The sequence below is a fragment of the Pan troglodytes genome, chromosome X (assembly GCF_028858775.2).
Source record: "Pan troglodytes isolate AG18354 chromosome X, NHGRI_mPanTro3-v2.0_pri, whole genome shotgun sequence".
NCBI lineage: Eukaryota > Metazoa > Chordata > Mammalia > Primates > Hominidae > Pan > Pan troglodytes.
This window is the reverse complement of record NC_072421.2, coordinates 149,034,555-149,050,270: the sequence shown is the minus strand read 5'-3', so window position 1 is coordinate 149,050,270 and position 15,716 is coordinate 149,034,555. Positions and strand designations below refer to the sequence as shown.

Here is a 15,716-nt window from a genome sequence, read left to right as displayed (position 1 = left end):
CCAATGCAGGAGGAGGTTCAGAATGTGGGGGTCTTCCTCGTGCAACCCCCAGCTACCCGCTGCCACCCCTCTCCTTCTGCCTCATCCCAACCAACCTTCCCAGGATGACCAGGAAAACGAGGGTCCTGCAGGGAATGTCTCTAATGGAGTAGCTTGGGCTCCTCAGCCACCGAGGGACAAAGGGGCTGGCTCCCCGCCGCCACCCCAAGGCATTTTACTTTGGAGTAGCTTTCATTAACGGACTTCACTCACCCTTGTGGAACTCTTCACTGCTGGAGGCCGCAGGGACTTGGGGTACCTTGAAGCTCCTCCCTGTGGTCTCCGGTGAGAGCCCGGGAGCCTGGTGGGCGCCCGGAAAGTCTGGAAATGAGGAGCAGCTTCTAGACTCCCCAGGGAAGTGCGTGGGCCCCAGAGTGCAAAGCGCGTGCTGGGGGCGTGGCAGAGAGGGGAGGCAGGCATGGAGGCAGCGTGGTGGCGGAAGTGGGGGGGAGGAGTGGTAGCATTTTTCCCTAGACCTCGCGATGTTGCGGCCCGAGATAACTACTGCCTCTGGAACTAGGGGTGCAGATAAGCCACTTCAACGTAGCCCTTAGCTTGTTGAGTCAAAGGGTTCCACCCCAATACAGGCTCTCCACCCTCCCTGGACCCCTGAGCACTACCTAAGCAGGACCTAATGGAGCCCAGAAAATGTATGGATCCCAGAAAAGAGGGGTCTTTTTGAGTCCAATCATGGCTCTATTGTGGAACTGAGAGGTGACAGCGAGCTGGCAACCCTCGCAGCCGTCCCTCGCACTCCGCACCTCCTCGGCCTTGGCGCCCACTCTGGCCGCGCTTGAGGAGCCCTTCAGCCCACCGCTGCACTGTGGGAGCCCCTTTCTGGGCTGGCCAAGGCCGGAGCCGGTTCCCTCAGCTTGTGCGGAGGTGTGGAGGGAGAGGCACCAGTGGGAACTGGGGCTGCGTGCGGCGCTTGCGGGCCAGCGCGAGTTCTGGGTGGACGTGGGCTCAGCGGGCCTGCACTCCGAGTGGCCGGGCGGGCCCGCAAGCCCCGGGCAGTGAAGGGCTTAGCACCTGGGCCAGCAGCTGCTGTGCTCCATTTCTTGCCAGGCCTTAGTTGCCTCCCTGTGGGGCAGGGCTTGGGACCTGCAGCCCGCCATGCCAGAGCCTCCACCCCCCCGCCCCCCCACAACCCCGCCCCCTGCTCCCCCCCCGCTCCCCCCCACTGCCCCCTCACCCCAGCCCCCCCACCCCCTGCCCCCCGCCCCCCCGCAACCCCGCCCCCTGCTCCCCCCTGCTCCCCCCCTACTGCCCCCTCACCCCAGCCCCACTCCCCACCCCCCCCGCCCCCCCGCCCCGGCCGTCAGCTCCTGTGCGCAAGAGCCTTGCTGAGGAGTGCCGCTTCCTGCTCCAGGGTGCCCAGTCCCATCAACTGCGCAAGGGCTGAGGAGTGCAGGCGCACCGGGCGGAACTGGCAGGCAGCTCCACCTGCGGCCCCCTGTGGGATCCACTGGGTGAAGCCAGCTGGGCTCCTGAGTCTGGTGGGGGCTTGGAGAACCCTTATGTCTAGCTAAGGGATTGTGAATGCACCAATCGGCACTCTGTATCTAGCTCAAGGTTTGTAAAAGCACCAATCAGCACTCTGTGTCTAGCTCAAGGTTTGCAAATACACCAATCGACACTCTGTATCTAGCTAATCTAGTGGGGACATGGAGAACTTTTGTGTCTAGCTCAGGGATTGTAAACGCACCAATCAGCACCCTGTCAAAACAGACCAATCAGCTCTCTATAAAACAGACCAATCGGCTCTCTGTAAAATGGACCAATCAGCAGGGTGTGGGTGGGCCCAGATAAGAGAATAAAAGCAGGCTGCCCGAGCCAGCAGTGGCAACCCGCTCAGGTCCCCTTCCACACTGTGGAAGCTTTGTTCTTTTGCTCTTTGCAATAAATCTTGCTACTGCTCACTCTTTGGGTCCACGCTGCCTTTATGAGCTGTAACACTCACCACGAAGGTCTGCAGCTTCACTGCTGAAGCCAGCGAGACCACGAACCCACCAGAAGGAAGAAACTCCGAACACATCTGAACGTCAGAAGGAACAACTCGGGAGGAACGGACGACTCCAGACGCAACGCCTTAAGAGCTGTAACACTCACCGCGAGGGTCCGCAGCTTCATTCTTGAAGTCAGTGGGACCAAGAACCCACCAATTCCGGACACAGAACTAAAGAAGGTAGGACCACATCCTGATCTAAAGGGCCTTTGCAGCCTGACAGAGCAAAATGCGACCCTTGTTGAGTATCAAGTCCAGCTTAGCAGGGCATCAGTGGGTGTCTGGAACCCCAGAGGTCAGAGGGAGGGCAACAACTGCACAGTGTTCCCCTTGACCTGGTGCCTCATTTAGTATGGTGGTCTCAATCACAAGGCTAGCCTTTTTTTCACACCTCCCAATCTGCCTTCCTCTCTGGCCTTTTCCAGGAGACACACCCACTGAGCTTTGCAGGGTTGCTCTATATTACACCATTTGATTTCTCCAGTCTGTTTCTAAACACTCATGGGGAAGATGATCTCACAACCTCCCTCACCACTCATTCCAGAGTGGAATAAATCCTCAATGAGGAATAGATTTAACACTACATGTTATTTTCTTAAACAGACCAATTTTGAGACAAGTTAAAAAGACATTCAGATATTAAAAGATCAAAAACCAACTTTAATTCTGCTCTATCACTAAGCACAGGAAAAACAAAGCAAATATTAATTTAACATCATTAATATTAAACTCTATTCATTATAGTGATAACCCCTGCCCCTCTGACAAGGAGGATATGTCACAGAAAGGGCCCTAGAGCATTCAACCTCCTACTCAATCCTTGTAACGTCAAAAGTTGACCACTCTGAAAGGTGGTCTTTGGATGTATTATTTTCTCCATATCAAAATTGAAGATCAATGAACTTCAGAAACAAGCTCCTAAACCCAGTTTCAGAAGGGACTCATTTTAAAACAGCATGGGTCTTCCTGACGGCATTTTAAATAAAACATTCTGACTCGCAGCTGTGTCTGCAACCTTCGGGCACTACAAACAAACTCTAATTATTAAGTTTAAAAGCTTCAGCATGACATGACATCTGAAATAACCAGGAAATGATAGAGCAAAAAGTTGTTTAGCGAGGCAGCCATTTATGTAATACTTCTAGTAACCTAAATCACAATGCTCTGCTAGGGGCAGAGAAATCAGGTCTCTTCTTCCCCAACACACATGCAATTCTTGTCCTTAAGCAAATCACTTCCCTTCTTTAAGTGTCATATTACATGCAAAGGGGTGATAACAACATGTATGTATGTAATACTTGTCATTTGTAGAGTATATTGTCTGCATAAATTAATTTTAATTGTAAATTTAGTAGTGAGTTGTCAGAAACAACGTTCAAAAATGATTTTTACATGCTTTTCTCCTGATAACATCTCAACCACACTTCCTCAGAAAGGAGTTATGACTCCTGCCACAAAAGCAGAGAGATTAGCGGCAGCAAAGAACAGGAAGACTTTGGGCTTAAGTATAAATCCTGGCCAGTCTTAGAGAACGTAATTAATATCTCTGAAGTCATGGTGTCCTTCTCCTGACAATGGGCCCAGTAATAATAGTACTTGCCTCACAAAATTGGGATGATTCAGTGGGATGATGCATGCAAAGCACTTAGCAAAGGGACTGGCAGGGAGGTGGTCCTGGCCAGTGAGGCTGTAATTACCAGCAGAAACCAGAATAGAATACTCACCAAAGGCAGGAAGGGCTTCCAGATGTCCATCCCACCTGAACATGGGATGCAGGATTTGGGGGACTTCGACCTGAGACTCTAGTGGTCTTTCTTGGAAGTATCATCTTACCTCTGCTCTTTCTCACAGGGGGACTGGTCAATATCAAAGACTAGGCACTTGTCTGCAAAGAAAAGACAGTTGTGAGTAGCCTGTACAGCAAGCCCTGAAATTTCATAGAAATCTCTGGAGGAATTCCTTGGAAGACATAAAGCCAAGTGAGGTAATGTTTTATTTCTATGTGGTCATCAAACTGCCATTTGTTTGGTTCATCCTCAAAGGAGATAAGTATCTCATTTTCACATCTCTCGAGACAAACAGAGCAAACTTGCACAAAATCAACATGAAGTCCCTCTTGGCTTGTAAGAATACTCACACTTTTGTTCATATCCAGTTTATTTGAATGCAATTTTGTGAAGCCTTGGTAATATTTCCATTACATCTGAAATACACTGATCAATGTGTGATTTGAGTTTTCCTCAAAAGTCCTCCATCTTTCTGGGGGGGAAGTATGATGTTAATACATAGTGGTGTATCTTAAAGACGTCTGCTGTATTTTACTTGTTGAAAAACTTAATGATAAATACATGAAAGGAATTTAAGTAGTGCTATTTTAATTCATTTGGAATTTTAAAAAAATCAACCAATGAATTCTAGAAGGATCCTCATTTTATGTCTATACAGTTTTTAGCTCTATTCATCAAACATACAGTGGGTGACTTCTATTTCGTTACCTACTACAGTCTTCATAATTCCAAGAGTACAAACTGGATATAAGATCCATTTCTAGATGTCAAGCCTCTCCTATATAGCATGATTATTGCTCTCTGACAGAAATCTCAAAAACAGTCATGCTTTCTGGTGCTAAAAATGTTCTTTAGGCACAAGAAATGCCATATAAACTGTCCTCTCCCCCATCACTGGCACTGTTTTAGTTCACATCGCCATCAACTCTAGTCTGCACTCCTGACTGGAATTCTTGCTGCTTCCAATCTTGACCCCTCCAAATTGTTCTCCACCGAGCAGCCATTGTGACCTCTAAAACGAAGTTCATGTCACATCACTTCCATAATGGTGAGAGGTGACAGCGTGCTGGCAGTCCTCAGAGCCCTCGCTTGCTCTCGGCACTTCCCCTGCCTGGGCTCCCACTTTGGTGGCATTTGAGGAGCCCTTCAGCTCCCCCTCCCCACTGCACTGTGGGAGCCCCCTTCTGGGCTGGCCAAGGCTGGAGCCCACTCCCTCAGCTTGCAGGGAGGTGTGGAGGGAGAGGCGCGAGCGGGAACCGGGGCTGCGTGCGGCGCTTGCGGGCCAGCTGGAGTTCCGGGTGGGCGTGGGCTTGGTGGGCCCCGCACTCAGAGCAGCCGGCCAGCCCTGCTGGCCCCGTGCAATGAGGGACTTAGCACCCGGGCCAGTGGCTGCGGAGGGTGTACTGGGTCCCCCAGCAGTGCCAGCCCACCAGCGCTGTGCTCGATGTCTCGCCGGGCCTTAGCTGCCTTCCAGCAGGGCAGGGCTCGGGACCTGCAGCCTGCCATGCCTGAGCCTCCCAACCCATTCCATGGGCTCCTGTGTGGCCCGAGCCTCCCCAACGAGCACCACCCCCTGCTCCACGGCGCCCAGTCCCATCCACCACCCAAGGGCTGAGGAATACAAGCACACGGCGCAGGACTGCCAGGCAGCTCCACCTGCAGCCCCGGTGCAGGATCCACTAGGTGAAGCCAGCTGGGCTCCTGAGTTTGGTGGGGACATGGAGAGTCTTTATATCTAGCTCAGGGATTGTAAATACACCAATCAGCACCCTGTGTTTAGCTCAAGGTTTGTGAGTGCACCAATCGACACTCTGTATCTAGCTGCTCTGGTGAGGACGTGGAGAGTCTTTATATCTAGCTCACGGATTGTAAATAACAACAATCAGCACCCTGTGTTTAGCTCAAGGTTTGTGAGTGCACCAGTCAACACTCTGTATCTAGCTGCTCTGGTGAGGACGTGGAGAACCTTTATGTCTAGCTCAAGGATTGTAAATACACCAATCGGCACTCTGTATCTAGCTCAAGGTTTGTAAATGCACCAATCAGTGCCCTGACAAAATAGGCCACTCGGCTCTACCAATCAGCAGGATGTGGGTGGGGCCAGATAAGAGAATAAAAGCAGGCTGCCCGAGCCAGCATTGGCAACCTGCTCGGGTCCCCTTCCACACTGTGGAAGCTTTGTTCTTTCGCTCTTTGCAATAAATCTTGCTACTGCTCACTCTTTGGGTCCACGCTGCTTTTATGAGCTGTAACACTCACCGCGAAGGTCTGCAGCTTCACTCCTGAGCCAGCGAGACCACGAACCCACCAGAAGGAAGAAACTCCGAACACATCTGAACATCAGAAGGGACAGACTCCAGACGCGCCACCTTAAGAGCTGTAACACTCACCGCGAGGGTCCGCGGCTTCATTCTTGAAGTCAGTGAGACCAAGAACCCACCAATTCCGGACACAATGGGAATACTGTCAGCTCCCCTACTGCCACCACCACCATTTTTGCTTGTTGAGAAAGGCCCGGTGCCAGCCTCACCTCCTCTAATACCCCTCCCAATTATAATGACAGCTTTTCTCTCCTCACTCCACAACAGGTAAATATATATAACTTTGCTAGAGTTTTTTATTGTTTTGATTTTTATTTCTTAAATATTATCATTAGGGTTGAACATCTTTTTATAGAGTAATAGATCATTTATTTCATTTATTTTTTCTTGGTGAATTGCCAATTAATTTCCCTTTTTTTCTTTTACTTTAAGTTCTGGGATACATGTGCAGAACGTGCAGGTTTGTTACGTTGGTATACATGTGCCATGGTGGTTTGCTGCACCTATCAACCCGTCATCTAGGTTTTAAGCCCCACATGCATTAAGTATTTGTCCTAATGCTCTCCCTCTCCTTGCCCCCCATCCCCCAACAGGCCCCGGTGTGTGATGTCTTTCACCTTGTGTCCATGTGTTCTCATTGTTCAACTCCCACTTATGAGTGAGAACATGTAGTGGCTCTTTTTTTGTTGTGTCTCTGACAGGTTTTGGTATCAGGATGATGCTGGCCTCATAAAACGAGTTAGGGAGGAGTCCCTCTTTTTCTATTGCTTGGAATAGTTTCAAAATGAATGCTACCAGCTCCTCTTTGTACCTCTGGTAGAATTCGGCTGTGAATCCATCTGGTCCTGGGCTGTTTTTGGTTGGTAGGCTATTAACTACTGCCTCAATTATAGAACTTGTTATTGGTCTATTAAGGGATTCGACTTCTTCCTGGTTTAATCTTGGGAGGGTGTATTTGTCCAGGAATTTATCCATTTCTCCTAAATTTTCTAGTTTATTTGCATATAGATGTTTATAGTATTCTCTGATGGTAGTTTGTATTTTTGTGGTATCAGTGGTGATATCCCCTTTATCATTTTTTATTATGTCTATTTGATTCTTCTCTCTTTTCTTCTTTATTAGTCTGGCTAGTGGTCTATCTATTCTGTTAATCTTTTCAAAAAACCAGCTTCTGGATTCATTGATTTTTTTGAAGGGTTTTTTGTGTCTTTATCTCCTTCAGTTCTGCTGTGATCTTAGTTATTTCTTGTCTTCTGCTAGCTTTTGAATTTGTTTGCTCTTACTTCTCTAGTTCTTTTAATTGTGATGTTAGGGTGTCGATTTCAGATCTTTCCAGCTTTCTGATGCAGGCATTTAGTGCTTTAAGTTTCCCTCTTACCACTGCTTTAGCTGTGTCCCAGAGATTCTGATACATTGTCTCTTTGTTCTTGTCGGTTTCAAAGAACTTCTTTATTTCTGCGTTAATTTCGTTATTTACCCAGGAGTCATTCAGGAGCAGGTTGTTCAATTTCCATGTAGTTGTGCGGTTTTGAGTGAGTTTCTTAATCCTGAGTTCTAATTTCATTGCACTGCTCTCTGAGAGACTGTTTGTTATGATTTCAGGTCTTTTGCATTTGCTGAAAGGTGTTTTACTTCCAATTATGTGGTCGATTTTAAAGTAAGTGCTATGCGGTGCTGAGAAGAATGTATATTCTGTTGATCTGGGGTGGAGAGTTCTGTAGATGTCTATTAGGTCCACTTGGTCCAGAGCTGAGTTCAAGTCCTGAATATCCTTGTTAATTTTCTGTCTCATTGATCTGTCTAATATTGACAGTGGGGTGTTAAAGGCTCCCAATATTATTGTGTGTGAGTCTAAGTCTCTTTGTAGGTCTCTAAGAACTTTTTTTAATGAATCTGGGTGCTCCTGTATTGGGTGCATATATATTTAGGATAGTTAGCTCTTCTTGTTGCATTGATTCCTTTACAATTATGTAACGCCCTTCTTTGTCTCTTTTGATCTTTGTTGGTTTAAAATCTGTTTCATCAGAGACTAGGATTGCAATCCCTGCTTTTTTTGCTTTCCATTTGCTTGGTAAATATTCCTCCATCCCTTTATTTTGAGCCTATGTGAGTGTTTGCACATGATATGGGTCTCCTGAACACCACACGCGGATGGGTCTTGACTCTGTATCCTATTTGCCAGTCAGTGTCTTTTAATTGGGGCATTTAGCCCATTTACATTTAAGGTTAATATTGTTAGGTATGAATTGGATCCTGTCATCATGATGCTAGCTGGTTATTTTGCACATTAGTTGATGCAGTTTCTTCATAGTATCATTGTTCTTTATATTTTGGTGTGTTTTTGCAGTGGCTGGTACCGGTTTTTCTTTCCATATTTAGTGCCTCCTTCAAGAGCTCTTATAAGGCAGGCCTGGTGGTGACAAAATCCCTTGGCATTTGCTTGTCTGTAAAGGATTTTATTTCTCCTTAGCTTATGAAGCTTAGTTTGGCTGGATGTGAAATTCTGGGTTGAAAATTCTTTTCTTTAAGAATGTTGAATATTGGCCCCTACTCTCTTCTGGCTTGTAGGGTTTCTGCATAGAGATCCGCTATTAGTCTGATGGGCTTCCCTTTGTAGGTGACCTGACCTTTCTCTCTCGCAACCCTTAACATTTTTTCCTTCATTTCAACCTTGGAGAATCTGACAATTATGTGTCTTGGGATTGCTCTTCTAGAGGAGTATCTTAGTGGTGTTCTCTGTATTTCCTGAATTTGAGTGTTGGCCTGTCTTGCTAGGTTGGGGAAGTTCTCCTGGATAATATCCTGAAGAGTGTTTTCCTACTTGATTCCATTCCCCCCATCACTTTCAGGTACACCAATCAATCATAGGTTTGGTCTTTTCACATAATCCCAAGAAATTTCACATATTTCTCGGAGTCTTTGTTTATTCCTTTTCATTCTTTTTTCTCTAATCTTGTCTTCATGCCTTATTTCAGTAAGGTGATCTTCAATCTCTGATATCCTTTCTTCCATGTGATCAATTCAGCTACTGATACTTGTGTATGCTTCCACGTGATCAATTCAGCTATTGATACTTGTGAAGTTCTCGTGCTGTGTTTTTCAGCTCCATCAGTTCATTTATATTCTTTTCTAAACTGGTTATTCTGCTTAGCAGTTCCTGTAACCTTTTATCAAGGTTCTTAGCTTCCTTGCATTGGATTAGAACATGCTCCTTCAGTTCAGAGGAGTTTGTTATTACCCACCTTCTCAAGCCTGCTTCTGTCAATTCATCAATCTCATTTTCCATCTAGTTTTGTGCCCTTGCTGGAGAGGAGTTGTGATCATTTGGAGAAGACGCATTCTGGTTTTTGGAATTTTCAGCCTTTTTGTGCTGGTTTTTCCTCATCTTCATGGATTTATCTACCTTTGGTCTTTGAGGCTGATGGCCTTTGGAAGGGGTTTTTGTGTGGGGGTCTTTTTTGTTGATGTTGATGTTGTTGCTTTCTGTTTGTTAGTTTTTCTTCTAACAGTCAGGCCCCTCTTCTGCAGGTCTGTTGCGGTTTGCTGGAGGTCCACTCCACACCCTGTGCACTTAGGTGTCACCAGTGGAGGCTGCAGAACAGCAAAGATTGCTGCCTGCTCCTTCCTCTGGAAGCTTCGTCCTAGAGGGGCGCTGGCCTGATGCCAGGCGGAGCTCTCCTGTATGAGGTGTCCGTCGATCCCTGTTGGGAGGTTTCTCCCAGTCAGGAGGCACGGGAATCAGGGACTCACTCAAGGAGGCAGTCTGTCCCCTAGCAGAGCTGGTGCGCTGTGCTGGGAGAATCCCCCTTGTCAGGATCAGATGCTCTCTCCGGAGCTTGCAGGCAAGAAAGATTAAGTCCACTGAAGCTGCGCCCACAGCTGCCCCTCCCCCTAGGTGCTCTGTCCCAGGGAGATGAGAGTTTTATCTGGAAGCCCCTGACTGGGGCTACTGCCTTTCCTTCAGAGATGCCCTTCCCAGTGAGGCGGAATCTAGAGAAGCAGTCTGGCCATAGCCGGTTTGCTACACAGTGGCGAATTCCTCCCAGTCCAAACCTCCCAGTCTTCTTACCACTGTCAGGGGAAAACCGCCTACTAAAGCCTCAGTAATGGCAGATGCCCCTCCCCCCACCAAGCTCCATCCTCCTAAGTTGCCTCCAGACTGCTGTGCTGACAGTGAGAATTTCAAGCCAGTGGTTCTTAGCTTGCTGGGCTCCGTGGGAGTGGGACCCACTGAGCAAGACCACTTGGCTCCCTGGGTTAAGCCCCCTTTCCAGGGGAGTGAACGGTTTTGTCTCACTGGTGTTCCAGGTGCCACTGGGATATGAAAAAACTCTTGCAGCTAGCTCGGTGTCAGCCCAAACAGCCACCTAGTTTTGTGCTAGAAATCCAGGGTCCTGGTAGTTAGACACACGAGGGTATCTCCTGATCTGCAGATTGCAAAAACCATGGGAAAAACATAGTACCCAGGCCAGGTAGCACAGTCCCTCACGGCTTCCCTTGGCTGGCGGGGTAGGGAGGTCCCCCAGCTCCTTGCACTTCTCGTGTGAAGCAACGCCCCACTCTGCTTCTGCTTGCTCTCCTTTAGTTGCACCCACTGCCTAACCAGTCCCAATCAGATGAACTGGGTACCTCAGTTGGAAGTGCAGAAATCATCTGCCTTCTGCGTTGGTCTTGCTGGGAGCTGCAGACCAGAGCTGTTTCTATTTGGCTATCTTGTCTTCACTCCTAGAGTTCCTACTAAATGTTTTGATGTGACAAACTATGGAAGAAACATGTTTTGGCATTGGAATCCAGGAAAAAAAATAATGCCTTTCAGAAACAGCATTAACTAAAAAGAAAAAAAATGTTAAAACATGTTCTTAGAGAGCCTAAACCTCTATGATTTCTTCTTCCTCTGCTCTCAATTTAACAAGAACAAGTTTAGGCCAGGCGAGGTGGCTCATGCCTGTAATCCCAGCACTTTGGGAGGCCAAGGTGACTGGATTACTTGAGATCAGGAGAGTTCGAGACCAGCCTGGTCAATATGGTGAAACCCCGTCTTTACAAAAATACAAAAATTAGCCAGATGTGGTGGTGTGTGCCTGTAATCCCAGCTGCTCAGGGAGGCTGAGGCAGGAGAATGGCTTGAACCCAGGAGGCAGAGGTTGCAGTGAGCTGAGATCACGCCACTACACTCCAGCCTGAGTGACAGAACAAGACTCCGTCAAAAAAAAAAAAAAAATCAAGACCACTGAAAGTACCTATGTCCTCTAACCTACAGAGTGTTGGTGAACCTCTGAAGAGTCTCTCACAAAGATGACAGAAGGGCAAAAGTCGGAAATTTGCTTGGAGTCTTGCCTTAGTGATCCTGGCATAGCCAAGCTGGCCATTATGGATGGTCTAGTCCAAGCCCTTCACTTTCTAATTGAGGACAGTGAAGCCCAGGGAGTTCTTTGGGGAGAATTATCAAATCCCAGGGCTAGAGATTAGTTGTACCCAGATGAGAAGCCCTGGATGCTCCCACTTTATCATGCCCACGTGTATTTTGCTCCCACAAAATGGTTGCTTTGAAACAGAGCATGAACAGGCTCTAAAGTTGTTCCTAAATTTCCAACAAATGGTAAGATGGTAGACTTAAACCCAGGCATATCAATAATTAGATTAAAAGAAAATAATAGTATGAAAACCTCAATCAAAAGACAAAAATTACCAGACTGGGAAAATAAAGCAATCTGAACAATAATCTCATATATAGGAAACACCTCTGTTTTTGAGACAGGGTCTCCTTTAGTCACCCAGGCTGGAGTACAGAGGTGCAGTCACAGCTCACTGCCACCTTGACCTTCTGGGATCAAGCAATTGTCCCACCTCAGCCTCCAGAGTAGCTGGAACTACAGGTGTGTTCCACCACACCCAGATACTTTTTTGATTTTTTTGTAGAGACGGGGTCTCACTTCGTTGTCCAGGCGTCTTGAACTCCTGGACTTAAGCAATTCTCCCATCTCTGCCTCTGAAACTGCTGGGATTATAGGTGTGAGCCATCATATCCAGCCTATAGGAAATGCCTTTAAATACAAAGATGAAGAGAGGTTAAAAGTAGGATGAAAAACAGGTATCATGCAAATATTAATTATAAAAAAGATGGAGTAGCTATATTAATATTAGATAAAATGGACTGCAGGATAAGTAATCTTACCAGGAATAAGAATAACTTTTCATAGTAATAAAAGAGTCAATTCAAGAAGGCATAACAGCATCAAAAAGAATAAAATGCTTAGGAATAAACTTTTTTTTTTTTTTTTTGAGATGGAGTCTCGCTCTGTTGCCCAGGCTGGAGTGCAGTCGCGTGATCTTGGCTCACTACAACTTCTGCCTCCTGGGTTCAAGGGATTCTCCTGCCTCAGCCTCCGGAGTAGCTGGGACTACAGGCGCCTGCAGCCACACCCAGCTAATTTTTTTGTATTTATCTGCCAAATGCCTAGGCAGATAAAAAGGTGTCCCTGGAGAATCTCCAAACTGCCCCACAAGTTTTTACATCAGATGCTTGTGTGCAGATGAAGAAATCTGCCCAGGGCTTCTCTGGGCATGCCCACAGTGGACTGGAGCCCAGCATATGCACTGGGGGAAGTGGGTGGAGCCACAGGGAATTCACATCTTAAGCAGAGGAGGACTCTGCTCTCTTCAGCTTGTGTGGTGACCTGGGAATCTATCTGTGTGGTGGAGGGCCTGTTAGCAAGGAGGTTAAAGATTTGTGCACTAAAAAGTACAAAATGCTAAAATAAATGCAAGAAGACACAAAAAACGGAAAGGCATCCCCATGTTCATGGATTGGAAGATTTAATGTTGTTAATATGTCAGTACTACCCAGCGCAATCTACAGATTCATCCCAATCCTTATCAAAATCCTGATGGCAATTTGCAGAAATAGAAAAATCTGTCCTAAAATATATGTATATGGAATCTCAAGAGACATTGAATAACCAAAATAATCTTTAAAAAGAACAAAGTTGAAGGTCTCACACTTCCTGATTCCAAAACTTACAACAAAGCTATACGAATCAAAAGAATGTAGCTATGGCATAAAGACAGACATATAAAGAATAAACTAGGCCAGGCACAGTGGCTCATGCCTGTAATCGTAACACTTTTGGAGGCCAAGGCAGGCAGATTGCCTGAACTCAGGAGTTCAAGACCAGCCTGGGCAACACGGTGAAACCCCGTCTCTACTAAAATACAAAAAAATTAGCTGGGCTTGGTGGCGGGCGCCTGTAGTCCCAGCTACCTGGGAGGCTGAGGCAGGAGAATTGCTTGAACCTGGGAGGCAGAAGTTGTAGTGAGCCGAGATCGTGCCACTGCACTCCAGCCTGGGCAACAGAGTGAGACTCCATCTCAAAAAAAAAAAAAAAAACTAGACAGCCCAGAAATAAAAGTTCACATATATAGTCAAATGATTTTCAACAAATGTACCAAGACCATTCAATGAGGAAAGGGCAGTCTTTTCAACAAATGCTGGGAAAACTCAGTATCCACATGCAAAAAAATTTAAAAAGAAGTTGGAACCTTACCTTATACCATATTCAAAAATTAACTCAAAGTTTGCAAGTGCTAAAACTACAGAACTCTTAGAAGAAAACATAAGAGAAAAGCCTCATGATATTAGATTTAGCAATGATTTCTTAAATATGGCACTAAAAGCATACACAACAAAAGAAAAAATGAATAAATTGGCTTTCATCAAAATTTTTAAAATTTATGCATTAAAGGACACTATCAGAGTGAAAGGCAGCTCATGGAATGGTAGAAAATATTTGTAAATCATATACCTGATAAGGGATTAAAATCTAGATTATATAGAGAACTTCTACAACTCAACAAAAATAAAACTCAAAAGGAAAAGGACTGGAATAAACATTTCTCTAGAGAAGCTATACAAATGGCCGATAAACATATGAAAAGGTGCTCAACATCACTAATCATTAGGGAAATGCAAATCAAAACCACAGTAAGATAACATTTCACATCCATTAGAATAACTATTATTTTAAAAACAGAAAATAACAAGCATTGGTGAGGATGCTGAGAAATTGGAACCCTTATGCATTACTGGTGGGAATGTAAAATGGTGCAGCTGCTGTAAAAAAAAAAAAAATAGTATGCTGGTGCCCCAGAGAGCTAAACATAGAATTATCACATAATTTAGTAATTCCACTTCTGAGTACATACACAAAAAATTGAAAGCAGGGACTGAACAGATACTTGTACACCCATTTTCATAGCAGCATTATTTATAGTAACCCAAAAGTGGAAGCAACAACAGATTAATGGCCAAACAAAATGTGATATATAAAGAAAATGGATTGGCTAAGCATGGTGGCTCACACCTATAATCCCAGCACTTTGAGAGGCTGAAGTGGGAGGAGAGCTTGAGCTCAGGAGTTTAAGACCAGCCTGGAAAACATAGTGAGAACTCCACCTTTACCAAAATAATTTTTAAATCAGCAAGCTGTGGTGGCACATGGTTCTGGTTTTAGCTGCTTGGGAGACTGAGGTGGGGGGATTGCTTGAGCCCAGGAGTTGAGGCTGCAGTGAGCTAAGTGAGCTATGATTGCACCACTGCATTCCACCCTGGGCAACAGAGTGAGACCCTGTCTCTTAAAAAAAAACAGACAATGGATTATTATTCAGCCTTCAAAGGAAAAACATTTTGACATATGCTACAACATGAATGAATCCTGAGGACATTATGCTAAGTGAAGTAAACCAGTCACAAAAGCATAAAAATAGTATGAATCCACATATAGGAGGTATCTAGAGTAGTCAAACACATGGAGACAGGGGCTGGGGGAGGATATATGAGGAGTTCTTGTTTAATGGGTACAGAGTTTCACTTTAGGAAGATGGAAAAGTTCTGGAGGTGGTTGACAGTGATGGCTGCACAGCAGTGTGAATGTAGTTATCACCCCAAACTTAACACTTAAAACTGGTTAAAGTGATAAATTTTTTGTTATGTATATTTTACCACAATAAAAGGAATTTTAGAATTAAAAACTAAGGGTACTACATTATGACCATATAGAATTCATCCCATAAACACAAGGTTGGTTTAACTTTTGAAAATCAATTAATTTAAGTCACCAGAATAAAGGAGAAAACCCAGAGGATCATTGACAGAGATATAAAAATGGACAACATTCAACATCCATTCCTTATATAAATATAAATATATATTCAGCAATCCAGGAATAGAAGAAAATTTCCTCAGCCTGACAAAGCGCATCTAAAAAAGACCTACAGTTAACATCCTACTTAATGATGAAAAATTGAATGCTTTCCTCCTAAGATCAGAAAAAAGACTCAATTGTAAGACTAACTAGTTTTTCTGTGAGTGGGAACTATTCAAATATGTCCTCTCCTTCCACTTTTATTCAACATTATACTAGAGGGCCTATTCAGTAAAATAATAATAAAGAAATATAAGACAAAGATATTAGAATGTAAGAAGCAAAACTATTATATATGTACATAGAAAATCTTGGAATCTACAAAAAAATCTGCTAGATTTAAGGAGTAAATACAGGAGAGTCA

The 15,716-nt window shown here is 45.2% G+C and overlaps 1 protein-coding gene and 1 long non-coding RNA gene across 5 annotated transcripts in view; one reads left to right on the top strand and one right to left on the bottom strand.

Moving 5' to 3' along the window:
* Positions 1-748, bottom strand: part of PASD1 (PAS domain containing repressor 1) — a 113,762-nt gene extending 113,014 nt beyond the window's left edge. For 3 of the 4 annotated variants that reach the window (XM_016944438.3, XM_016944439.3, XM_054676392.2), the window contains exon 1: positions 253-470. The gene's annotated coding sequence lies outside the window, so the exon portion shown is untranslated. Of the gene's footprint in view, positions 1-252 lie in introns of all 4 variants that reach the window. The other variant, XM_054676391.2, reaches the window with a different exon arrangement.
* A 1,132-nt stretch (positions 749-1,880) lies between these two features.
* LOC107971089 (uncharacterized) lies at positions 1,881-4,402 on the top strand. Its single transcript, XR_001714011.3, has 2 exons — positions 1,881-2,224; positions 3,896-4,402. It is a non-coding gene; the product is annotated as an uncharacterized LOC107971089 (long non-coding RNA).
* The last annotated feature ends 11,314 nt before the right edge of the window (positions 4,403-15,716 follow it).